This window comes from Antennarius striatus, chromosome 16 (assembly GCF_040054535.1).
Source record: "Antennarius striatus isolate MH-2024 chromosome 16, ASM4005453v1, whole genome shotgun sequence".
Taxonomy (NCBI): domain Eukaryota; kingdom Metazoa; phylum Chordata; class Actinopteri; order Lophiiformes; family Antennariidae; genus Antennarius; species Antennarius striatus.
In genome coordinates, this window is record NC_090791.1 from 13,308,011 (window position 1) to 13,334,194 (window position 26,184).

General features: G+C 42.1%; 1 long non-coding RNA gene across 1 annotated transcript in view; it reads right to left on the reverse strand.

The window, feature by feature from the left end:
- Window positions 1–25,565, reverse strand: part of LOC137610383 (uncharacterized) — a 47,270-nt gene extending 21,705 nt beyond the window's left edge. Inside the window, exon 1 of the long non-coding RNA XR_011038474.1 lies at window positions 24,983–25,565. This is a non-coding gene — a long non-coding RNA (uncharacterized lncRNA). The remainder of the gene's footprint in view (window positions 1–24,982) is intronic.
- Window positions 25,566–26,184: the final 619 nt, after the last annotated feature.

Below are 26,184 nucleotides of genomic sequence, written 5' to 3' on the forward strand. Positions count from 1 at the left end.
GGAAGTTCACCAAACTTCCCACGCTGCCTTACACCTTTCACGATCTTGGTTAAAGTCTGAATCACTTGTCATTACTGGTAAGGAAATTTATTTTAAGGCCAGTGTCCCTGTGCCCTCATACGGATGAGCCACCTTAAAAAAAAAAACCCAGAAAGACATACCACACTTCCTCATCAGCATGACAAGGCCAATGTCCAAATAACACACCCTAGATGAATGAGTGACTGTCAACTATCGATACTCTGACAGTATGATGCAAAAGGTTTGCACTTTTCCATTCCAGAGCCAATCCAGAAAAGCAAACAGGTGACATTTTGAAACTGTGCCAGCCAATGGCATTGTGAAGGGCATGTCATCATGGTGCCTGTTTGTCGACAATAACCTAATAGGCATGAGAACCTGACACTGTCAACAAAGGGACAGCTCCAACAAAACCTCTTGTGAATGAGAGAGCTTCTGAACAGGCTCATTCCGGTTCCACTGCCCTCTGCTAAACCCTCATTTCTAGTTAAATTATATCTCTGAGCATAAATTTCAGGTTTGCTTTCATTAAAGTACTACTTTACACTTACTGTCATGTAACTTTTTGTGTTACTTTTTTATAACTAATTAGGTTGAGAATTCTTGTTGCCTGTGGTGAAATGACCAGACGAGCACATTAATTTCCCATACTTTCCACTATTAAACTTTAATACTATTGAGCAGGTAGATGATTATATCAGTGGTTACTAACATATAATTAGCTATGAAACAAGATGAAGTTTGACCATTGCACCTTGTCCTCATCTGTAAAAAAAAAAAAAAGAAATTGCTCACTCTAAAATGTGTATCATTTTATACAATGGAGGATCCAAATGCTGAGCAGTCTTGTGAAAAAAGTTTCCATATTATGCTGAACCTAACAGGTAGAATGCATGAAAGAAAACTGTACAATGTCGAATAAATCAGTGGATTATTTATACATCACAGGTGAGCTAACATTGAGGCAGTGAGAAATGTTCAGTGACTCATGCAGGTTCCAAACTGTTGGGTTCCCCCCCCCCACTTGGAATATTTGCCAACTGTCTGGTGTGCCTAACAACACCCCCTCTGCCTAGTCAAATGCCCTAAAGACCTTACTTATCAGTGCTTGTTAGAAGCACAGTTGGAAAGGTTAAAGATAAAACTTCTGTTGTAGACAACAGTCACCTCTGGAATGTATGGACAGTAACTTTATGAGGACATACTGTTGCTGTTGTTTTTTTCCCCAACAGACATTTCAATCTACAATCTAGGTTTCTCTTCCACTGAGGAAAATATATAGAAGTTGCAAATCAGCAGATTGTTTTTGACAAATTAAGACCTGATGCATAAATATCTGAATCATGTTGCATCCTTTTGAAAACTGGGAGCAGGCTTTCAAAGATGAAAATTTAACTGTGGTAAACCCTTGAGGCGATGATGTCAGTGGAAGTCTCAACCAGGATGCTTGATATGGGTCTTGTGGGCTCCTGCTGATAAGATTGAGGAGCAGGTCATTAGCAGACCCTCAGTATACTGGTCGTGGGCTAACAATGCCGCCTCAGTCTCTGCTATCGGGCTATCTCACCACAGACTACGTGTGCTAGTCGGACACAGGTAATCAGGGCCGTCAGAATGAGACTGGCTCTTCTTGCAGAAGGCACCTTCACTTTTTTTCTCAACATGCAGGACCGAAACTCACACATGACAAATACATCTCTAATGGTAGATGGATGCCTGTGCATGGAACTCACTTTGCACTGTGTTGAGGTCATGTCAAGTAAACATTTCCCACCTTTCCTCCCATTGGTGACCCTCCTTGCACAAGCATCATCGCAGAATGTCTGTCGAACCAGTTGCTGGTGAAATCAATGTTCCTTGTGGTGCCCGTTGTCACAGAAACATGCAGGTGTTGCTCATAGGCCGACACAGAAGAATCAGAAAGCCTGGGTACTTGCTAATCCTTCTCCATACCACAGCATGTCAACAATCAGGAATGCACTGTATAAACTAAACCATTGTTCCTCTGCCAATAAAATCACAAATACAACCACTGACACTGCCTCTGGGCACTACTGTCTCTGGGACTGAAGAGGAAATGAACTGAAGAGGTGCAACAAGACTTAAAGAAGGATGAAACATTAATATATCTTCAAACAACTTGATACTGCCTAAACAATAAGGATGTTTAATGTAAAGCACAAGGATAGTGTTGTATTCTTAGGGATTGAGCGAAGCAGTTGCAATTTTTTCATACAGTAGGACAAAGTCAGAGCTCCCAAGAGGACCAGCTGCTGTCAACAGTTGGAAGGCTTTGAAATAGCATTAAGCCCTAAGACAGCAGGATATATCCTCTTCATTTCTTTGAACTCAGCTCCTTTAGAATTCAATTCAGAATCTAAAATGTAATGAAAAAAATAATCTCATAAGTATTTTTACAGAAACTCCTCACAATAGTGTCAGATCTTCGAAGACAACCAAACCAGGGGTTATCCACTGTTAATCTGTCATGGAAAAAATTCTTTTCACTTTGCACCAAAACATGTTATGTGGGGAAAGGATATCTTCCCAGTGACTGCAACCTCTAAAAATCATTTGACTTCTCCATCGGTTATCTTATATCTCTTCCTTGAATGGTAGCTGAAATGCCGAATGATCATTGTAATATGTAACCACAACTTTTACTTGACAATCCACCATGCAGACATAAACAGTTCCTCATATGTAAGATGAGACAATAGCTTGTCTGTTGTTTTGATTCCTCTTTGTCTTCTTTCTGTGTGTTTCTTTTTAAATACTGTGGTATAAAACAGGGGATTGTCAAATTAGACCAACGGATGTGGCCAGAGTGGCAAGACCATTGTGGAACGGCCCACTGCTTTGGGTGGCTAGCCACAGCAAGCTCTATTCCCAAAGATGCAAGGCATTGAGGAAAGCCACAACAGTAAGCTTCTTTGTCAAGGAACACAATCAATTTCGCACATGACTGTAAATGACACAGATTTCATTTAATGATCTCCAGGTATGTACTTGTCATAAAACAAGGAAGTTCTTAAAAATTTTGCAAAAACTTTGTGCCTTCAGCAACTACTGTATGTGCATGTAAAGCTGATCTGAAAACAGCTTTTGCAGCAGAGGATTTTAGACAGGGAATAAAGCCATTTAGATTTATTTATAGATGGAATACTATATTCCTATTCTTTATAAGGCTACACAAGTTACTTGTTCAAAGAATGTAACTTCAGTAGCTTTGAAAAGAATAAATATGAACTTTTCTTGCAATCTTGAAACCAGATTAAACAACAAAGAACGTCTTCACTTTTTCAACCTGTCAACACACGCTTAAGAGACTGATGGAATTATCCATTCTTGATGCAGTGTCAACCCAAATAGATACATAAGGATTTTTGTTAAGGTAAGACGACAAAACCAAGCAAAGAGACAGAAGCTCTTGACCTTCACTGCTAGATTATAGTTTAAACTGAACTTGACCTTTCTGTCACCTGATTTAAGAGCCTGCATTTTAGAGGGAACTGGTTGGTTGAGAGTTACCTGACCCCACAGCTTGGCCGTTTGACATGTGCTCACTCGTCCTGATGTCACACGTCTAATTACTCACACTGCGTGGGATGTGATATAAGGTGCATTGTTAATTGTGTGGATGGGCTTGTATGAATAAGTACACACATACATAGAAACACACACACACACACACACTCACACACACACACACACACACACACACACACACACACACACACACTCATGTCTTCACCCGTCATAACCTATCATTACGGCTGTCATGCAGCCACCTCCGCAGCGGGCCTCGCATGCCCTGACAACCACCAGTGCACACCTGGAGGGCCAAACACTTAGTTCCCAGGTCTGTAAATATAGTCTTTTATTGCACACACACACACACACACACACACACACACACACACACACACACACACACACACACACACACACACACACACACACACACACACACACACACACACACACACACACACACACACACACACATATTAGTATGTATTAAAATCTAGTAATATAATAATATGGAATAAAATATTGTTCGTTTTATTCCATTTTCAGGTAGAGCAGAATATGACTCGAGACACATTTACCACAATGTCTTACTCTTGTGAGTTTTTTTCATCTATGTTTGCTTCAGGCAGGACAACTTGAGAGTGTACAAGGTTGAAAGAACACATAAGATCACTGAGTCAACATGTCACACCGGAGGTCAGCCCACCTGCCCCACACTTTGTAAGACATGTCACTGTTGCAAATCAGACACACAAAAAAAGACTTCTGGAGATCCAAGCTTGCTGATTTGGAGTTGGTCAGTGCAAACAGACACTTGTGTTCGAGTTATAGAAAGAACAATGGTGGAAGGTGCTACCCCCAACAGACTCCTTTAAGAAAAACATGCATCATCGTGGTGTTTACCATCTTTTGTCAGGTTGCAAAATTTTCTTGAGGCAATGCTCCTATTCATAGACAGCTTAGTGTGTCGCAGGTTACTCTGACAGGAGCATGAAACCTGAAACTTACAGACTTTAGAGGCTAAGTGTGCAAATGAAATATACAGACGACAGCATGCCACACCTTTCAAGTCTCAATCCCCAACCCGGGAAAGCAAAATGTTAAGAATGCCACTGAATTTCTCACTTGAAGATGATATTTATTGTAAATAAGAAATTGTGAATGAAAATCAAAGAAATTAGAAGCAAAAATTCACAGCGCATGAAGAGGGTCATGCCTACAACTCAATACCCAAAGACTATGACTATGCTGCTACATCTATAAAGGATACTTTGACAGTTTCTAAGTCTGTCTGAAATGGGAGCTGTATTATTAACATCAGATTTAGGTATTACGTCTCCTTTGTTGATTATGGCTGCAGAGGTGATAGATTGGGATACACTCCTCCCTTGAGTGATGAGTTGAAAAGCTATTTTGCTCAATGGACCCCTGTAGCCGCTCTGTGTCTCCGCTGGAGTCCAGAAGCTCAGCAAAACGATTTGTTCAACCAAATCTCCACACCACACATTAGCGGTTCATGGTTCTTGCCTAAAACCATCATTCTCAATCCTTTGGTCATAATTGTGTGTCGGGACGTGTGCTGCATATGACCGTCCATTTAGTGTGGGCTACAAATGACCTCATCAAACTCAAGAATATACAGCAGAGGGATCTGGACAAAATCAGGTTCATACCATACCACTGAACCCCAACGGTGTCTCTCCGCTTCATTTACATACAACAATATACAGGTCCACAGCCCACTCCCAAACACACATACACAAACCATCCACAGCATGCTAAACTCAATCTCAGTCAGAGTAGGTGTGTGTGTGTGTGTGTGTGTGTGTGTGTGTGTGTGTGTGTGTGTGTGTGTGTGTGTGTGTGTGTGTGTGTGTGTGTGTGTGTGTGTGTGTGTGTGTGTGTGTGTGTGTGTGTGTGTGTTTGTTTGTAGGTGGGCTGAATTATGGGAAAGACATGTTGTCTTCATTCAGAATAACCAGAGTGGTCATCCAGTTAGCTAATGGACTGGCTCAAAACTTAATGTTTTGTTTTGTTTTGTCTCTGTTGGAGCTATAGCACAAACACACACATTTTTACATGTAGTTCTTCACTGTTCTGCTGTAAGAGTCATCATATGTTATTGCTATGACAAATATGCAGGTCAGTCTCCATTTAGAGAGACTTGGGGAAAGAACCAGCCTCAGGACATGCGTGTGTGTGTCAGTGTGTGTGTGTGTGTGTGTGTGTGTGTGTGTGTGTGTGTGTGTGTGTGTGTGTGTGTGTGTGTGTGTGTGTGTGTGTACAGTGGGCTCAAACATGATCAAACAAAGCTCATGCAGGTAAAGTACAGAATCTGTAATCCCCTCTTCGAAAAACGTCTCTCTCTTCCGCCTTCTTTACCTTTCTGCGGAGTCTTTATTGTACATGGAGTGTCAGAATGAAAGAGTTCTTGTTTAAGAGGCTAATCCTTTGGGCGATTAGTCAACATGTCTTGATTTAAAGGTAGCATTACTGCCATTCTGCCCCCCTTGGAAATGACAGTCCACAGGTGTCCATATAGTGTGTCTCATCAGGAAAAAGACGACTGGAAGGAGACGGGCTGTTGATGACTGTTATAGAGTCAGACGACAGGAATGAGCAGAAGAGAGGTTTCAACGGCTACTGCAGGAATGCCAATCCCGACAGCCACCTTAAAAAAAAAGTCCTTAACATTTGTTTTGCATGCTGCCATTAGTTGTGCGTTTTTGAAAAAAAACAACATAGAAGCTGGTAAGAAAATGAAAGATTTAGAAAAAGAAAGAAACAGCACATATATTTTCACCAGATTATCCCTTCATCAGTCGTTTTCTGTAAACAGCTATTTCAAAGTGGAAGGATTGAGAACAGAGACAGCAATTTCACCTCATCAGCCTCGTACACCTTCACTTTCCATCAACATAAATTCCTTATCTTAGGGGTATTCTCCTGCCAGAACATGTTGCCAATAAAGTAACAAAATTTAGAAACGATCAAATTCACGATCAGAATCAGAATAATATGGGACCATGGGGCGCAAATGGTTATGAACTGCTACACTTGAAACAAATGACTAAGCATAGAGGAGTGTTTTCATGCTGCAGTCTTTATGATTGTTACCACATTACTAAGTTTTACATAATTGCAAATTAAAGGAGAGACAGGGAAGACCTGTTGTTCCAACATGAAGGAGCAAAGTAAAAAAAAAAAAAAAGGTAAGGAATTATATTTAAAAAAAACCCAAAAACATTTCCGTTAAGATTATTTTTTCCTGCAAAGGTTTATTTTTAGTCGCCAATGTTGATGAGTTGACATGATTATTCCACAGCAGAGTTCCTCCATTGTCACTGCAAATTTAAGCTACTTTTCTTAATCTGTTCCTCGTTAACCAGTGGCAGTTTGAGTATAAGGAAGTGACCTTTGGACCTGGGGACAGACTACTGTACTTCCTCAATCACATCCATCGTGTGCCTAACCTTGAATGAAAGCTGTGAGGCGGGAAGAGGGGAGGGGGGTGTGGGTCTTTGGAGAAAGGAAACAGCGAGGAATCACTTACCACTTTACCCAAGAGACCCCATTGGATTTATACAGAGGAGGGATTCAAATAACAATGGCAAGTGGGAGGAGATGAATGCTTCCTGCGATCACATGTTGTTCAGACGACCACAGGACTTGCCAACCCGCCAGCTAGGCCTGTGTGCGGAGGTCCACAGGGTGCGAACACACATGGTTTGAGTTTGGCTCCGTGTAGGACCGGGAGGAAAGAAGGGGCCTGGTAACAGGAACCCTCCAATTCTCACTTCCTGCTTCTGCTAGAAAGATGATCTGAGTGCCCGTTGTGCCCATCAACACAGAGCGCAGTGTTCATCCGGTAGGCCAGGGGATAGCATGTTCATGCATGGGGCACCATATCACACTGAATCATCCTGTCAGCACCCTGAAGGCTGGTGTTTCACTAATGAGCAGGAAGGGGAGCAAAGACAACTCCATTCAATCATACTTACAATGCTCCTGTGACAGCTTAAAGTTCAATGACAGGTCCTAATTTTTACAGGAATCATAAGACAACAATAATGCCAATTAGTTAATAGGCAAGAAGTAAGCTCAGTGAGAACACCAGAGGCTAAACATGCTCTAAAGGTAGCAACGACCTACTTTTCAACTACATACTGTAGATATTTACAGCTGATAATAAGTGTAGAAAGACAGGACATAAATGGGGAGAGGCCATAATTACAGGCTTGAGCAACTGTCTAAATTACCTTTACTACCTGAAAGCCAAATCAGTGTCACTTAACCTGTTCTAGGAGGAAGGAACTCCAGATGACCTCGCCGCCCCTCCTTGACAGCGGAAGATGACTCAATTCAGAATACCGCTGGTTACATTTGGTCAAGTAAACACACCACACTAATAAAGCCACTGGAAGGACCCACATGTTGCCCCATCTTCTATGTTTAAAGTGATCACGAAAAAGAAGATGTTTAAAAAAAAAGTCTGTGGGGATATTCTGGAAGGCACTGAAGTGGCTTCTTTTTGGGCAGCAACCAAAGTTGCATGGGGTAAAGTGTGTACTCCTGTGTGTCAGTGTATGCTGTGTGTGTTGCCAAAGCCCAGGCTCCATTGTTTATGCTGTGCTGTGTCTGGGTGGGCAGGGCTTTTGACTGAATTCTTGCCTCAGCATGCAGAAAGTTTTAATGGTGTTGTTGCAGGAGGAGGAATGATTACATTATAAAAATACACCGCACCACATGTCCTTGTGAAAGTCCAAACCACACAATGACATACGGTAGAATCCAGCAGAACTTTAGCGCTGCTTCCACATCTTACGAGTTGACACATCTTCGCCCGCAGCTCACCTGAGATTAACTTCCAGGGAGGGTGTGTGTAAAGACAACAAATGTCTATTCAGCAATTCAGTTAATGGAAAACTGGATCCAAAACACATCATAGAGAAAATTTGTGGTCAAGAAAGTATTCCTTTATCTCATCATCTTGTTTTCAATCATCCTCTGTCATGACCCCTGAATGCGCCTGAACCACACATATTAGCACATTGTTATAATGATACACAAAACTGTCCCAGATTCTTTTCATCTCTTGAAGATGTGCCAGTAATTGCAATTAGATGGTGTGTATGGTTAGGGTGAAAACATTATCCTACATGTTCACGACTTTTAAGTGACTGATTGAGGCGCTGTGGGGAAGGTACCCACATAAATGCAAATGTGGCTTTGGCAACACAAAGGTCATTAGTGCTACTTAAAAACAAAAACACAAACATAGCACAAACGAGTCAGAGATGGCTACACAACTTTGGCATACAACGTTACCCCTTCTGTGCAAACCTTTCCCACACAAGTTCACCCTGGTTGGGAGCCAGTCGGTTACCTCAATGAGAACATTGCCATCTTTTCTTTCTTCTTAGCTCTGTTTCACTGCTTGTTCTGTCCTTGTGTTTTATAACAAGACAGTGCATGTTCACTGTAAACCTTAGGGGTGGGGGGGGGGGGTTGGGGGGATGGAGATTACATTTATTTTGAATTCCTTCTCCTTAATGTGGCAATTATACCGCCCCCTCTCACCTCCTCTCTCCCTGCAGCACTGCACAGAATCTGTACAAAAGCACATCTCTTTTCATGTTTTGTACACAGAAAATATTTCTTCACATCTTTCACCACGGGTCGAATGTCAAACTTGACATTTACACTACACAAAGGACGTGATTTACTTGAATTGCTATAAAAGATTATGTTGACAATAAATTAATTCAAAAAGCGTAAAGGAAAAATACAACCAAAATCACTGCTAAGTATCATTTTGCATGTGTGTATGATGGTGACAGAACACGCACACTCAAAATCAACACCTACAGTACTTTGTTTTCTGATGATGGAAGGAAACTGGAAAAACCAGAGAAAATTTGCAAACCCAGAAAGTTCCTGAGTGTATTTGAACCCATAAACAAGTTCCTGAGTGTATTTGAACCCAGAAACATCTTACTGTTAATGCCAAAAAGACAATCAAACAGGCTCAACAGCAATGTCCATCAAGGTGCATCCATATTAATCTGATGTCCCCATATCACCACATAGAAGGAAACTGACATCCAATCATGCATCAGAGCACAGGATGTAAACATAAACTGTTTTGTAGCTGGTAATATTAACTAGTTTGATTACCCTCTAATCAATTACTAGACATGCAACTCTTACCAAAACATTCTTGATGAATAAATAGCATTAGCATTATAAGAGTAGGCATATAGTGTTCTTGATTTAAAGTGTCCATTTAATGGTAAAAGTAATTTTGATAAAATATTCTACATGCAATGAAAGGAAATCCAATATTCACTTCACACATTTTTAAATTTTATATATATAAGGCAAATGTTTACACCACAGGTTAGTTGGATCTGAATTAAATGACATTTTTTCGATGGCTTAAAACTCTAAAACCATAAATCTCTTCCGTTCTTGCTCGCATCATAAGCCAGATCATTTAGGTCTAATCTTAAGCAAGAAGATCAGGAATGGTGCATGTGAGTTTGCTGAGTGTGATGCTGCCTTGCCACTTTTCTGTCTCCATGAAAAAGGTCAGGAATGCCAAGGGCAACAATGCCACAGTTGCAAAACTGTCTGATCGTGACGTTCAAAACCCCTGAATTACTTATGTAACAAAACCAGCTGGGAATGTAAGAGTTCATGACTAGGTTTTAAGTCTCAGTGCTTATCCTATTGCAGGCAACTCTGACTCTTTGAGTTAAGGAATTCAACCAAAAGTCTCCATTTCCTTCATTTCTTTGGTCTAAGGGTGAGGCAAAACCTCCATTGTCCATGTCCCATCAGCCGATGTTCTTAAATTGATGGTTTTATACAGGAGATCAGCTGATAACAGAAGGGTGAAGAAAGACAAGGAAAGCTAAAGAAAAGGAGGAAGTCAATGTCGGATACTGGGGGTAAGACACCAAAGAATTACCCCGTCATCTTTTCTCTGATAAAAATATATCTTCAGATGTGTGCGGAGAAGAAGAAAACACTTTGTGAAGCATCCAAGTAAAACACATGGTATCTGGCACTACGGAGGCACCCCCTCTGCAGGGGAGACCAGAGGAAGGCCCCTGCAGTGAATATTCAGCATTTCCTCCTCCAGTAGCGGCACTCCTGACACAAAAAGTTCTTCTATACGCCTGGCCTTGATGTCTCCTCACAACAGGAGAGTTTCTTTACATTGCTATACATGTCATGTTGTAATGTTTTAATCTGTTATTTCTATTCTATTATCATCTTCAGTACCAACAATGAGAAACGGATTCTAAAAGGTTTCACGCAGTTGTGAACTCTTAAGAGCAAAGCAGTACAATGACTGCTGATATAGTATGTAACCTATGAGTGCACATAATACCATCTGTGCCACTGACGTAGGTGGAGTCTGACTATCAAGCCAACACAGACCTTTATAATCACCTTAGATTTATAGGTGTGGTGGTTTATGTTCGATATCCAATTACAGATTTTTACAATGATAGCACGTTAAGCGAAACGTAATACAAGAGTGTTTACTTAGACCGAGACATTGCAGCCGGGGACGCCGTTCCTTTTAATTTCAGCTATTAAGTTTCAGTGAAAAAGACCGATAGGTTTCCTTGTCAAGGGTGCAGAGGTAATGTCAGTGTCAGGGAAGGAGACAGGAAGCAGGTTTTTTTTTTTGGTCTTTCCATCTATCCTTTCCTTAATCTGTCTCTTATTCTTAGGCTTATCACTCCATTCCGTCTGAGTCACATCCCCTCCCCTTTTCTCGGTTTCTCTGTTCCATTTTGTCTAAAGGTGAGCAATTGTGTTGTCTGGCACAAACAAACGTGCTGTTAAGTCGCCCCGGATTCTAACAATATTTAATTGGGTTAAAAACAAGTATAAATGGTTGAGTTTGACTCCGGGGAAATTCCAGCAAGGGGATGACAGGGGCTGCAGGGTGGTTGGAGCGAAATGGTGGGGGGTGAAGTAGTGCGTTGATGGGAGGGTAGTTGAAAGCTGAGCTCCATCTCTTTTTGATGGATTAGTACAGACACAGGAGAAACTTTACACGCTATTTATTTGACCACGCTTCCCGTGTGCACATATCATATTAAAAACCACAAATGTTGGGAGAGGAGTTGGAATACAGGACTCTTTCCTCTCTTTAACAATGCCCAAAGTGTTCGGGCTGATTTATGCAGCACAAAGAGAAACTCACACTTTCATGTTTCGTTCAACTGCTGGTTTCTGCTGGCACTGATGATAAGAAACACTTCGAAACTGTCATGTAGACAAACATACACAAGTGCATGGGCATGTGCGTTTGCACACACGCACACAAACACAAACACACACACGCTAGGATCTTCAGTGTGTCACCTGGAGCCAGCAAACAATTATAAAATCAACAAGCAAACAAAGCCTGGTGGAGCTTAAACTGTGATGAAAAGATGACAGGGTGCAAATGTGCAAATGCATTGCATATCTCCTCACATACAAACTCCAGAAATTAAAAATGTTAGGTTTTTCAACATATCTTGGAAGGAGTAAATTCAGCAAAACTTTTAAATGCATATTTTTCATATCTAGATTTGCAGCAACATAACATGTTATTATATTTGTCAGCACTATTAACCATCATAATTGATCAAATTATGTTTCAAGTCTCCACACACACAAACATTTGCAAAACAGATGTCTTGATTAGAGCTTAGTAAGAGAAATCTGTCATTACTCCTTGATGTGAAGAGGGACATAAAAATGCACCCCAGTTAAATTCACATAAACTGCAATCTCTTCGACACTGAGCTTCTTTTGTTTTGTAACAACACCAGAATCCCGATGAGTCAACGTGAGGGCCGGGGCTGTCAGATCGTACAGTAAATGTGTCAAAAACATCCCTGATTTGGTTCAAAATGATTAGCGGAGAAAAGGGAGGACCACCCATGTTTGATTTATTGAAAGCTTTGTAAAAACTGTGGCTCTCGCGTCCAATCACATATCGTAGATCAGGCTGTTTATGAGACAACTTGTAAAGACCAGAGGCAAAAGGCTCAGCCATATGTTTTACTGCTCCGTTTGAATAATCAGGTACAAGTAAAACAAACAGCTACAGAAGGGATGTTTAGTAAGGAGCTCAGAATCCAACTCGGGGTAATAAGTGTTCATTAGTTTTAATAGCGTGGCTTCTGGACCAAATGAAATGAAGACCAGGAGACCACATCCAGCTAATGTAAATAAACAACAAAAAAAATCTCTATTGTGAAAAAGAAATCACTTTCATTACAGATTGCGTAAGAGTTAAACAGGTAGTGGAAGATTATGTGGTCCTGACTAAACGGGACAATTTGTACTTTGGATTAATTACAAATTTAAAAAACATCTCATGTGAATTATAAAATTACAGCGACGCCAAAAGCATATTTGGATCTGGATCTTTTGTTCCTCGTCTGCTCTGTTTTGGTTTTCAGTCTTTAAACAAGTCCGACACGAGTCTAGGATTGTTTAACCTTCAAAGAAAGCTTTAAAAATATAAATATATCTCCACTGACCCAGAGCTTATGTTTTAGACCTATGTTAGTCCATTAAGCAGATGCTGGTGTTTGGTGGCACATCTTGATTCCACCTGAGGCTGGAGAGAGGCGCTGAGGCCGGCCCAGTGGTCCAGATGCCCCCCAACGCAGGTCTGAACATAAACATGGCTTGGGTCTGGTTGAGGAGAGGGAGACCCCGTTTATTTATGGACATGTCTGGGTCTGGAACACAATTATAGAAAGATAGATAGAGGAGGTGAGGGACAAAGGAAAACTCAGGAGGAGCGGTAGATGGCTTTCAGTACTTTTCATAGGGTGATGTTAGGGTGTGTGTGTGTGTGTGTATATGTGTGTTTATGTGTGTGTGTGTGTTAAATATGTCTTTGCCCATGTACTTTCTTATCTCCAGACTCAGATCAGTCCAATGTACAAGCTGGACGGTGAAATGCTCGCTCATTTATGGCACAAATTGATCTCGCTGTGACGTCAAAACGCACCACGAACAAGAGATATCGGCTGCAGGGCGGCAAAAGTATAGTGAGGGTGTGAGGCCAGGGAATTCAAAGAATTTTCCTGGTAAAAGCCAAGCCCTCGCTAGGTTTATGAAAGTATGGCAGAGTGAAGCCCTTTTCATCTTCGCTGGACTTTCAATCTACATTTTTACAATAGGGCTTTATAGCTTAATGACCCGACTGTAGAGACCCAGACATCATAAGGTGTTTTTATGGCTCCCGTAGCTCCTTTGTGACTGAGGCAAATGTCATCACTTTACTGTACGGCACCAAAGCAGGTAGTTCTATTGAAAACGAGCTCTGAGGTCATCGTGCTTTGTCTAAAACCGCAAGATTGCAAACACGGACCTGAGAAACCTACGGTCCAGATGAGGAAGTGTTTAATCAACCACTAAGACGTATCCACTCGGTCCGCACTGGAAGGCTGCAGCTCGAAGTACGCTACAGTGCATTGCCTCACAAAGCACGACAGCTCATGTGTTTTCAGTTCCCTTTCACAAAACAACTATCCAATATGAAACACATTCAATCAGCCCTTCTGGGAAGGTCTGCAAAATGTTTGTCTGCAAGTAAAGACAAATCCCTGCTGCTTATTAAACATTTAACAGTTTTTTTTTTAGGTTGTTATACAACTCTGAAAGTTGCACAAAAGTGCATATACTGTAGATGCAAAATAATGTACTTTATAGATATAAGTCACCAATATCAGTATGACAGGTGTTTGCTGCTTGTCTCCTCAGTGGGAACTGTCTTTGTTACAACGTTGCACAGGGCAGTAAAACTCTCAGTGAGCAGTATGGTGGGCTGACACACACACACACACACACACACACATGCAGGCACGCACACACACACACACACACACACACACACACACACACACACACACACACACACACACACACACACACACACACACACACACACCCGCAAATCAAGTATAAACATTACACAATCACACCAAACATATGAGCAGCTTCAGCTAATTAAGACCATGCTGCCTTTTAATGCGTGTTTATATCTGACTCTTAAATGAATGCTGCCCCCCGAGCTCCTTCCAAAACAGCTCAAAAAGAGGAGGAGAAGGAGGAGGAAAAGAGGTGATAGAGAAAGTGACATATAAAAATACTATGGGGGGTGGGGGCGGTATTTTTGCTATGCAGTAAAAGGCTTCACCAAAATGTGGAAAAAATCATTAAGAAAAGCTCATTGTTGAATTAAAAAAATGCTGATCACGCAAGAAATATTGCTCCAGGATGGGGTTTATATTGTATAAACTTCTTCCATTAGATGATTAGAGAAATCAACACTGAGGTCATTTTGAGGAGGCAAAGACATTTGAGGCAGAAAGATAATCAAACATCCTGAGCCGTTTCAATTTCTTTCATTTTAGTGATTCGGTGAATGATTGAGCACAAGAACGGGAAAGGGAATTTTAATACCTCTCAATCAATACCATGTGGGCCTTTATTGGTGCTCTGGTGCCATTCTTGCTGCCTTGGCGGCCATGAAGGACGCAGAGACCCAGGGGGGCGGCGGCATGACTGGATATCGCTCACTCACATCATTAAAGTTGATAAGCTGGCAGCTGGCGGGAGAGAAACTCGCCATCAGTAAACCACCATGTCCCTGACCACTTCTCTCACATTTTCCAAAACTTTATCCCAGCATGCTTCCTGCTTCCTCACCAGAACCTGGCCTTTCAGAGTGCAACCCTGCCGGTCTGATGCACGGCGCCATGTTTCTGCTCACATCGGAAAAGTCCAACCTCACCTTACAGCAGCTCCTTCAGACAACTGGGATCTCTGTCAAAATCTCCAAGTACCAGTAAACACTCAAGACTGGCCAGTCCTTCCACATGCCTCCCAGTCTTTACGGGCCACACAGTGAGAATAACTTGCAATTAATACACTTTTTTTTTTAGAAATGTCACAGTCGTAATTATATTTGGTAGTGGATCAGCCGTTTAACTTGCACAGATTTTTCAGCTTCAAGTTACAGCCTGTGTGGACTTGGGGATTAAGAGGGAAGGTGGCGCAGGCACATGTGTGTATGAGGGAGAAGCAGATGTCTGGAAGAGGCTAGGTTGGCAGCGTTCGCAGCAGAGGAGAGCAGGCATTGTAAACGCTCGGAGGAAGACGCATAAACATACGTACACGCCTCACACAAACTCCTGTCCCCTCACCGCGCTGAAACCCACGCTAACAATAGCCGTGCACTGCTTCCAATGTGTTCATTTGTCGGTATACCCTCACACACATGTCTATCTACAGTTTGAGCTGAAAAGTGCTTGGCCATCCACGCCTCAACACACACATGGACATCATTTAGGGGTGGAGGTGCCGCACTAATATGAGGACTGGTGGTGTAAAGGGAGGACAAAGTTATTTGCCTTCACTGGGAAAAAGGTTTCCCCAAGTTTCTAATTGGAGTATTGCCAGTGTTACCCATGAGGCTCAATGGAGGTCAGCCATTGGAGTGGTGAAGAAATCATAACTTAAGAAGGTCATTTAAGAAGCTGCGTCCAAAAACAGTGTCCCATCAATGTCGACCACGACAAGCATAAAACTATTAGGTACCCTTTAGAATATATTTATAATAAAGATATTTTATTGTACCGTTGTAAAAGTGGTAAAAACACCCAGCATGTGAATTCTGAGATTTAAAATCTGAACAGTTCCGTTAATGAGCAAATATTTTCCTAAAGCTTGACTTTCCTCAAAGCAGAGGGGCAACAAGCCCAAAGTCAATGATTAACGTGAACAGTAGAGGTTTACCTACTCCATCGACCAGACAGATACACAAGGAGACTTCCTCCTCCATATCTCTGCCAAAACTCCTCCTCCTCGTCTTGTTCCCCTGAACCACTTTGTAACCCATCAACAACATGTCTGCAACAAACAGCAGCTCAGAAGGAACATGGACGGCTTCCCGAAAGGGCAACTGAGTTCCTACAGTTTACCTTCCCGCCTGCTCCGGACTCGTCTGGTCAGGTTCTGAGCCCTGCGGTAGCAGCCGTTATCAAAAGTTGCTGAAGGATTGAGATGATTGATTATTATGAAGAGATGAGTAATTCTGAAGAGCTGAGGAGGGATGGAAAAGATTTAAAAAGCAGGCGCTGTGTTACAACCACTGACTACTGTTAACAGTTGCCACTTGGACAATGAATGAGATTTGACGCAGGTGCTAATGTCAACAAGCTCCTGAAAAACCTGAGGGTAAACATGTAGGCAACATAGAGCTGACACGTTCATTGAGAATAAAGAGGAAAGAAAATTAAAAACCAACACCAGCAGAGGCAAACAAGTCTGATAGATGTTTAAGCTGATAAGAGATCTGCACAAATATCACTAAGGTTATGCGAAAGACCGTGTGTGTGTGTGTGTGTGTGTGTGTGTGTGTGTGTGTGTGTGTGTGTGTGTGTGTGTGTGTGTGTGTAGAACAGCTCTTTATGATAGAAGAGTCCTTTTAGTGAAGGCAGGTTATGGACAACTTGGCATTCTGTGCAGCACCAGAGGTGTGGCTCTGCAATTAAAATACAAACACAGCTGAAGCACAAATGTGCAAACTTAGATAACATCTTCAGATGTTGCACTGCACTTATTAAATAAAGTATGAATGGATAAACTGTGCTAAACACCATATCAAACAAAGTGCATGTGCAATGCCATTGCACAACGTGCAGATTAACCATTTACTTATGATTACAACTTGTTCCCATCACACTCTTTCCCATAGTCACCAGCCAGAAGGAACCTGAAAAACTACATACTCTCAAATCTGATTTACTAAAGCAAACTGGGCATCGTTTAACAAACTCTTGCACAAGGAGAGGAAATAGAGGAAGAAAAAAAAAAAACAAGCAAAGGTGATAGATACTGGAACGCATGACATTCGAAAGGAAATGAATACAAAAGAGCAGATAATAAACTGAGACAGAAAGTCAAGCACGCTAAACCTAACATGGCAAACACAATTAGATTTGACACAAAGTACAGCTACAATGATCAATTGATGAATGTATTAAAAAATGAATAAAATGCCACCATCATCATTGATTTATAATTTTTCAAGAGAACATTTAAAACATTTGAAGGTTTCAGAATCCTGATTTTCTTTGTATAATAGGTATAGAGGGTTTTTTGTTTTTGTTTTTAGGTTTTGTAACTTATGGACAAATAGTGCAATCCATTAACTGTGAATACAACCATCAGATAAATCAATGTAACAATGAAAAGAATCCACATTGGCAGCATTTGAAAACCACATGAACACCTGTGAGAACTAACCTAGAGGTGAATTTTCACCCATCCTATTACTGTCACCCAATCATAAACTGCCCCACCTGCTCCTAAACCATGTCAACCATCTCCTCATTTATTTCTCTTTTGAAATGTCAAAAACTCAAAGAAGTGAAACCATTGAAAAGTTGCATGGTTGTACAGTTACAGACTTGTTGTGGTTTGTATTTTTTTATTTAGTTCTTCAATGTGCTCAGCGTCACTGCCATACTTTCAAAATCATATTCCAAACTTTGCTGGAATTATTTTGTATTTTAGAAAAACCACAAAATAGTGCTCAAGAAATGAATCCAGCGATTGAACTAATAAAGGCAGAGCTCACAGTGACGGCTGTACTATGTGAACGGTTAGCTTTATTGAAGTTCACTCTGGGTTTATCAGTGTCGGTACACACAGAGGCAAAGTGTTGCTTTGATCTTCAAAGAGAGATGAGCTGGAATGAGGGCAATAAGAAGATAATAACACCAATCTTCATCCATTACTCCATACTGTATATCACTAGGTTACTTCACATGGGCATGCGCCCTGACTATCCAAAGGGGGCTACGTGTCGTGTTCCCACATTGCCATCTAGTGGACAAATATGATATCACACATTTAACAGTGACTGGTAAGGTGGGAGGAATCTAACTTGAATAAAATCCTTCATCAGAATCTTAATCAATGACGAGTGTATGATAAACAAATCCTGCCTAAAGCTGTGTGACAAAATTTTCAGTGGTGTTTTAATCTGTTTGAGTGATGCTTTTGGCTTAATGTTACTGTTAAATTCATTATAAATTCATAAATTAATTTTATAAATTGTTCTATACCATACTTTTTGTGCGGAATATTTGTAACAACAAGCAATTTTAAAAACAAGTTAAAATAATTTGATTTGAACATATCACACGTAGTATGGTTACAGTTCTGGTTTTCATAATAATGTACCTGATACAGCGAGATTTATATCCTATGTATGGAATCAGAAACAAGTCAATAATGTAATCTATGTTGTAATGTTTAGCAAAGAAACTGAAATCCGAAAAACTTATTTTGAGAACAGATTGTTTTCACTGGTTTTTATAACAGATATAATTTAAATGAAAATATTTTTGAACCAAATTGTAAAAACCACCTCTCATCAAAAATAACCGAGGTAGGAGAAGCTCCAAGATGCGCAGTGAGGGCATCTTCGTAGAGTTGAACTTCAGCGACATCTGGTGGGGAATATTGGCAACTGCAGTGCGGAGATATTTTCCACACGGAAGATGGAACATTGCTGATATTCAGAAGGGAAAAGTACTTTGTACATGAAAACGTTTGATCTCAGCGTGTTTTGTTCTGTGAAGCACATACTACATTGTGCCCACTGAAATGTACACGAGTTTCTTTAAATGTACACGTCAGTTAGTATGAAAAACAACACAGTAAGACTTTTTTATTTGCATACGAGCCTGTGTGTCTGAGTGTATTTATATACACATGGTGTTGATGAGGACGGCGCGGTGGCGCAGTGTGCAACGCTGTCCGTAGGTGGGAGTGTGTGCGTGTTTGTCTACATGTATGCGTTCTTGCTTGCCTACGTGTGGCTCCGCGGTGCACTGGCACTCGCTCGGAGTGTCCCCTGCCTCACGCCCCAAATCAGCTGGGACAGGCTCCAGCGCCCAGCGACCCGCAATGAGCGGGTCATGAAGATGAACGAATGGTGTTGCTTAAACTGCCCATAAGATGTCGCTATTGCACAACACTCAAGGCAAACCCTGATCTATGTGTTTGTCTGTGGCATTTTGACAGTTTCCAATCCCTTTGCATTAACTCGTGTTTATATCTATTTACGTACTAACTAAAATTTATGCTTATTTGTGTACTAACTTATATTTATGTTTATTTGTGTACTAACTACTGTTTATTTGTGTACTATCTAATGTTTATGTTTATTTGTGTACTAAAGAATGTTTATGTTTATTTATGCACTAACTAATGTTTATGTATAATTATGTACTAATTAACGATTTCAGTTCACCGCACATCATTGGGATCAGAGGGACAGCATCTCGGTGAACTATTATAACGTTATAGCAGACATTCACCACTAGAGGGTCTCAGAGTCAAAGAAACGCAAACCTCACGTCAACCTCATCTACTAATTTAAGATTTAAAACAAAACTTCATAAGGCATCTCAGCTTGAATTGCCATTAAAAAATAAAGTCTTTAAACAAAAGTTCATTAAATGAAATGAATGAATGTCTTTACAGTGAACAAGATGCTTATATGTGCCTCTGCTCAAACACCTGACAAGATAGCATACATGCCCATGAGGAGAGCCTCCAGCTTAGAAACATCTGTATCCCAGGGTAGCAATACAGCTTGAAAAATAAAACCAAATATAATGTAGAATAAATAATTAGTTGAATCACACTTGAATAAATCTAATAAAAAGAAAAATACTTGCCCTAAAAGTTGTCAGCTTGACACAGATCTACTATATCAGCACAGAGTGTGATATACACACACACACACAAACATCAAACACACACAGTTGAGCCTGGTGGTCTGCTGTGTCACGGGGAGGTCACAGAAAATTTCACGCTCTTCTTCACACTAAAAATGTCTCCTTTATTCACCCCTGTGAGAAGGAAAGAAAGGGGAGAAGAACTTAAAGAATTGCATGATTGAAAAGAAAAAAACCTGTTGAATGAGGATGGCTTATTAGTGGTGGTGTGACTCGTTGCTACGACACACCCAGCTAAGTAAAGACCCAATACGGTCACAGGTTTGGTGGAATGTGACATTTGTGTGAGCAGGAGGAATTTTCCCTCCAAAATGAGAGCCAAAAAAAAGTGAGGTCAGATACAGACAAAACAGGACAATAAACCAATATCAATTTGATTTTTTTCTCTTGTGCCAAGCCAGGCCAAGAAGGTGTCTGAAAGTCCACTTCAGAGCAAACCGACATGACCACAAAGAGAAGATGCATTCCCATGTACTATCGAGAAAAACCGCCACTGCAAAATGGAAAACGGATGAGAAACATGAAAGAAATGTAACAAGAACAAAGGCAGTGCAAGCTATGCACTAGCTTTGACCGCAGATCAAAGCTAGTGCATAGGTAAAGTAATAGCTTTGATCTATGGTCTTACTCGCACTGGCCTTCTCCCTCATTTTTCTATCTTATGCGGTTCCTGAGTGTACAAAAGTTGAAATTTGACCTTGACTAAGTTTTCTCAAGGTCATCATCTCATTTTCATCCCCTTTGCCGCTCGAGTAATGTGCTTTTTGTTTCATCTTTCTATCTGCAACGGTCGCGAAGATATTTGGTGGACATACGAACGGACGGACAGGCGGATGAACACACAAACACTGACAATAACAATACATCACCGCTTTGAAGCGGGATGTAATCACAAAGTACAGATTCATGATTGTGAAACTGAATGCTGTGTGAGGCTGCCTCATCTACCTGTCTCCCTTTGCATCCAGGAAACTAAGCGTGTTATCAGCATTTTTAACTACCTGCCAGTCTGCAGGACCAGAGTACTAATACAGCCTGACCTCCAGCCATTTTTCTTTCACATCTCTCTGTCTCTAACATGCTATGTTCAAGGACAGACATGAACTAAATGAACGTTGGTGATGTGACTGATCTGCAGGGCGGAGCTGAAATGTCTAAATGCAAGGTTGCAGTGAGAGGTTTATTAGAGGACCAGCTTTATGTGTCAAACCCATCATTTTGAAGAATTACCCACTTTGTCTTCCCCACTTCCTCTAAAGCATCCTTCCACACTTTCATTCATGCACAAGCTGTCTGGCTCGCTCAGCTTCCCTTTTCCTGGTAACTCCCTAAAGCAGAATAACACCATCTTTTACAAGCATTACACAAACACCCTGTAAGTCGTTGTTTCTCTGTAAGAAATACGCACTTTGTTGCTATTACCTCCTCTGCGGTGGTTTCTCCTCCCGCCTCCCTCCATTGCTAGTGTTTCTACTTTACCTCTTAGTGTCTCTCCCTCTAGAGCATCATTACAGTGAGAGGAAATTGTTTTTGGACCAATAGGAAGGAAGCACCACACAGAGTGTAAGAAAATACAAATTAGTCTAGAGCAGGAGCATCTTGGAGGTCTTTAGCTTAGAGTAGCATCACGATCATTTAATGTGTGTATCATACATGTTTTTATCACTTTGACGTTTTAAAGGCTGAGCCCTCAAAGCTTGACGTAAAAAAAAGTGCATTTCATCTATAAAATGTCTCATTTCAGGTGAAATCCAAACAGCTCATCAATGACGATATTGAATGGTCTATTGATATCTGAGCCATTAATCCACACCCGTTTCTTTCACATGCTGCCGTTAAAGCTGGCTGCTGTGAGAATCCATGGTGGTAGCTTGGAGCCGAGAGAAAATCACAACTGGAGGTAAAATCACCACAGAAACACCAAAACACTTTACACACTGCTCAGAGCTTTTCAAAAAGCTCTCCCGGCTCTCCCTCCCACCCACACACACACACACACACACACACACATAAACACATAGGCACAAACACATACACCTCGAAACAAAGGTGCCATTTTACTCAGGAAGGGTCAGCAGTTCTCCCCATCAGACAGGGGCTTGTTCTTGGTCAGACCCGCTGCCCAATCTCAGGCCACCCTCCCCTGGCTCCACCAGCCCCCCTCTGGCCCCCACCACCCTGGAGACAAGCTCCCCATTGTTCCTGCACTACTAATAAATGACAGTTCTGCTCTTCAGACAAACTTTAGCGCTCATTCTAAAAAAAACACACACACACACACACACACACACACACACACACACACACACACATGCATACACAAGGAGGTAAATGGGGTTCCATACCAAAGGAGACACCACAGCGTTATAACAGCCCGATGTCACATGTGATCTATGTCACGGGGCTCATTAAAGGTCACCTGAATGATATTTTTCCCGTGGAATGACCCTTGCGCCACGCGCACCTGATGAGGTAATGCTGCGGCACAATATGAGCACCACGTAATTAATGCGTAATGAATACTTCAGCTGCTTTTCCATTCCCGTCTCAGCGGCCAAAAACGGACATGACATTGAGACGGAGTTCAGCAGGAGGTCAGCTGCTCAGACACCTGCACAGACCACGAACACACGCACTAGAATGTGCGCTCGGTTCAGACCGGAGACCCGAGGTGAGACCTGAGTTGAGACATGATAAATCACCACTTAGGTTAAGCTCATAAACACACCATTAACACACTCGACCACAGCAACTTGATCTGTTTACCTGACCCACCGGGCTGGGGACCAACGTACCTAAGGGGGGGGGTCTGGGTCACAAGCAGAGTTGTCCCCTTGGAGCTGGAGGTGCGCACTCTGTAACCTCAAGGCTGCATGAGGTCATTTTCCAGCGTTATTGAATCGGAATCCTTGTGCGTAAAGAGTTCGGAGCGTGCGCGTCGGTCGATTTTGTGCGCATGACGATTTTAAAAGACGTGGATCTACTGCTGAATCCGCACTTTAAAGGCATGCGTGTGATGCGGAAGTACTTCGGAAATGTTGATTTGCGTAAACACAGGGTTGTTAAGCGTCTGACCCTTGTGTGTGTATGGTTCTCTGCTGCGGTTCGCCACATGAGTATCGCGTTACAGCTGAGCCGCAGCGCAACCGGTCCTGAGAGAAAACACCTTCTTTTGCTGCTCAGTGCAGACGTCCAGCACATCCAGTAGGTGTGAGAGACGGAGGGCGCGCACGAATGCGTCCGGGTGCGCGCAGGATGGATGGGTGGATGGAGCGGTCTGGGGGGGGGGTCGAGTCAACGCACATGTTCCCGCTCTGTCGTTCAAACGACAGGAGGAGGAGGAAGAAGAGGCAGAAGTTGTGAGAAGAGGAGCAAAAAAAAAAAAAAAAAGCTCCAGTGTTTAGTCAAGGCTCGCTCGCTGACACAAAGTCTGTCTTTGTCTGCCTCCCAGGGTGCCAGATAAAGGAATTCTTGTGTGTCGGGGGCTCTGACCGAGTTTATTTGACACTTCAGCTCCTTTTGTGAAGCAAGTGTCCCACCGTCAATGCTGGCCATGAGAGTCACTTGGCATTAGACAGAGGGTCCCTCTTCAGCGGAGAAAAGGGGTCTTGTTTGGAGAAGATTTCTAATACAGGGGGCTGCTGGGTTGCGGGGTGGGTGGTGGGGTGTCGGTTTGTGCTCTGCCCTGTATACAGACATATAGTGGGGCTCTGTCCCCTGCCCCAACAATAAGAGGAATTCTTCACCGCTAAGGAAGTGGACGGGATTGAGACGTGAGAGCTGAAGGAAGGTGGGTGAGTGGGATCACACCTGTGTGGGATCACACCTGTGGCCTCTGACGCGATCCTGTGGCCAAACATCACGCAAAAGATCTGACTCCTCACATGTGTCATGCGTCAGGTGGGATTGCCAGGTATTTGCCACGGGAAGCCCCCCCACCACCACCACCCTTATATGGATGGAAACAGGTTATCTCCCACCTGCGCCACATGTTGGGTCACTGTAGATTACATTTATTTAACTGCACCCGATCTGTCACAACTCATGACCTGTCGAGCCTCTGTGGGGGGGTCTGCGTGGGCACCTGGCATCGCAGGTGAGGACAGATCACACAAATGTCAGGCAGTCACCTTAAAAACCGAATCCTATGAGAGTGGGGTCGAAGGAGGGCAGTTTCAACCCACTGAACAGGTGGACCCACGTTCGTGTCTAGGAGATCGGGAACCTGAGGAGGCTTTTGGACCGAACACGCCCCCCTCCACAGACGCAGATGAGCTTTAGCTTCATTTTGGTTTTCCTGGGGAATCCCACGAGAGCAGGGTGATTTGTTGGAGCTAATTTGGTAGTAAATACCGAGTGTGTGAGGACATAACACAACCTTTGGTCAAAACAACCATTCTTGACGTTTTAACCTCTAAGGAGACATATAAGACAATAATTCTTACAGTCTTTTGTTTCATAATTAAAATTGTATATTTTTTCTTATTCATACCCCTCTGTATGGGCGTTAAAATAACGATGCATTCAACTGATAACATTAAGTCTCTACACTGGTTTCTATCTTATTTCTCACATACCTGCTGGTTGTGGACTCGCGTCCCGTCATTATCCAATTTTCTGGACGTCTGCTGAGGTTTTAAAATACATCCCAGGATATTCCTTTTTCATGTGCCAGAATCTGACATATCTAATATTGATCGCCGGAGGAATCTCGTGGCATTGATCATCCATGGGGCTGGCCACAAGAAACTCCCGTGTCCACCAGACGTCTTGTCCAGCAGGACGCAGGCAGAGGGAGCAGCGGACGCCACTCATCCCGTGTGCGTGACAGCATTTTAATGTATCCCACAGTGCGGCTCCAAGCAGGAGTGATGGATCCTTTAGTGTTAGCCATCAGCAGATTTTAATAATAACCCATCCATGTGTAGCAGGGTATGATCCTGGTAACGCGTCCATAATAATCCAAGCACAAAGTGTTTGGTCCTTTGGTCAATCCAGCAGATCGGTCAGTGTCATAACCTCCAATGAGGAGCCTCTGTGGGGGTCTGCGTGGGCACCTTTAGTGAGGACCGACCACAGATGGTTCTTCTGCGTGGTCCAGTTCGGTGATGACCTGTGCAGGAGCTCCTGCGGGCGGTGCGATGCGCTCCGGTGGAGAGCCGCAGCCGCACTGAGCCATAGTTGCAACACGGCAGCGAGCACATGCTGCTCTCAGGCAACGCCGACGCGCAAGGCATGACGGTACATGTAGTTTATTGTTGCTGTTGCTGATACATACTGTATTGACAACAGAATAATTTGAGATTGAAAGCATTAAGCACCTTCTCACTTAACTCTTTTTAATTTTTTTCAGGTTTTAAGACAATAATAATAATAATAATAATAATAATAATAACAATAATAATAATGATAATAAATGTAAATATGTTATATTATATACAATAATTGTATGATAATAGTTATTAGTATTATTCACATTATTGTTGTTGTTGTTGTTATTATTTTTGTAAGTTACTGTATCTCAAATATAAAATAGTACACCAATAACAATGTTCAATCATGTGTCAGTCAGAACCCAGGTTACGTGTGAGCTCTGTTTGATGCGTGTGAGGGTGTAATAATGATCATTGCTGTGCATAGATACATGGATGTCTGTGCCTTGAATCACCTTGCCATGAATGAGTCTCTTGTGCTCTCTCACCTCACTTTCATGTCTTAACCACCTCCAGGCTTGCGTGTATTTCTGGGATCATAGCTTCCCTTAAACGGTAAAACAAGG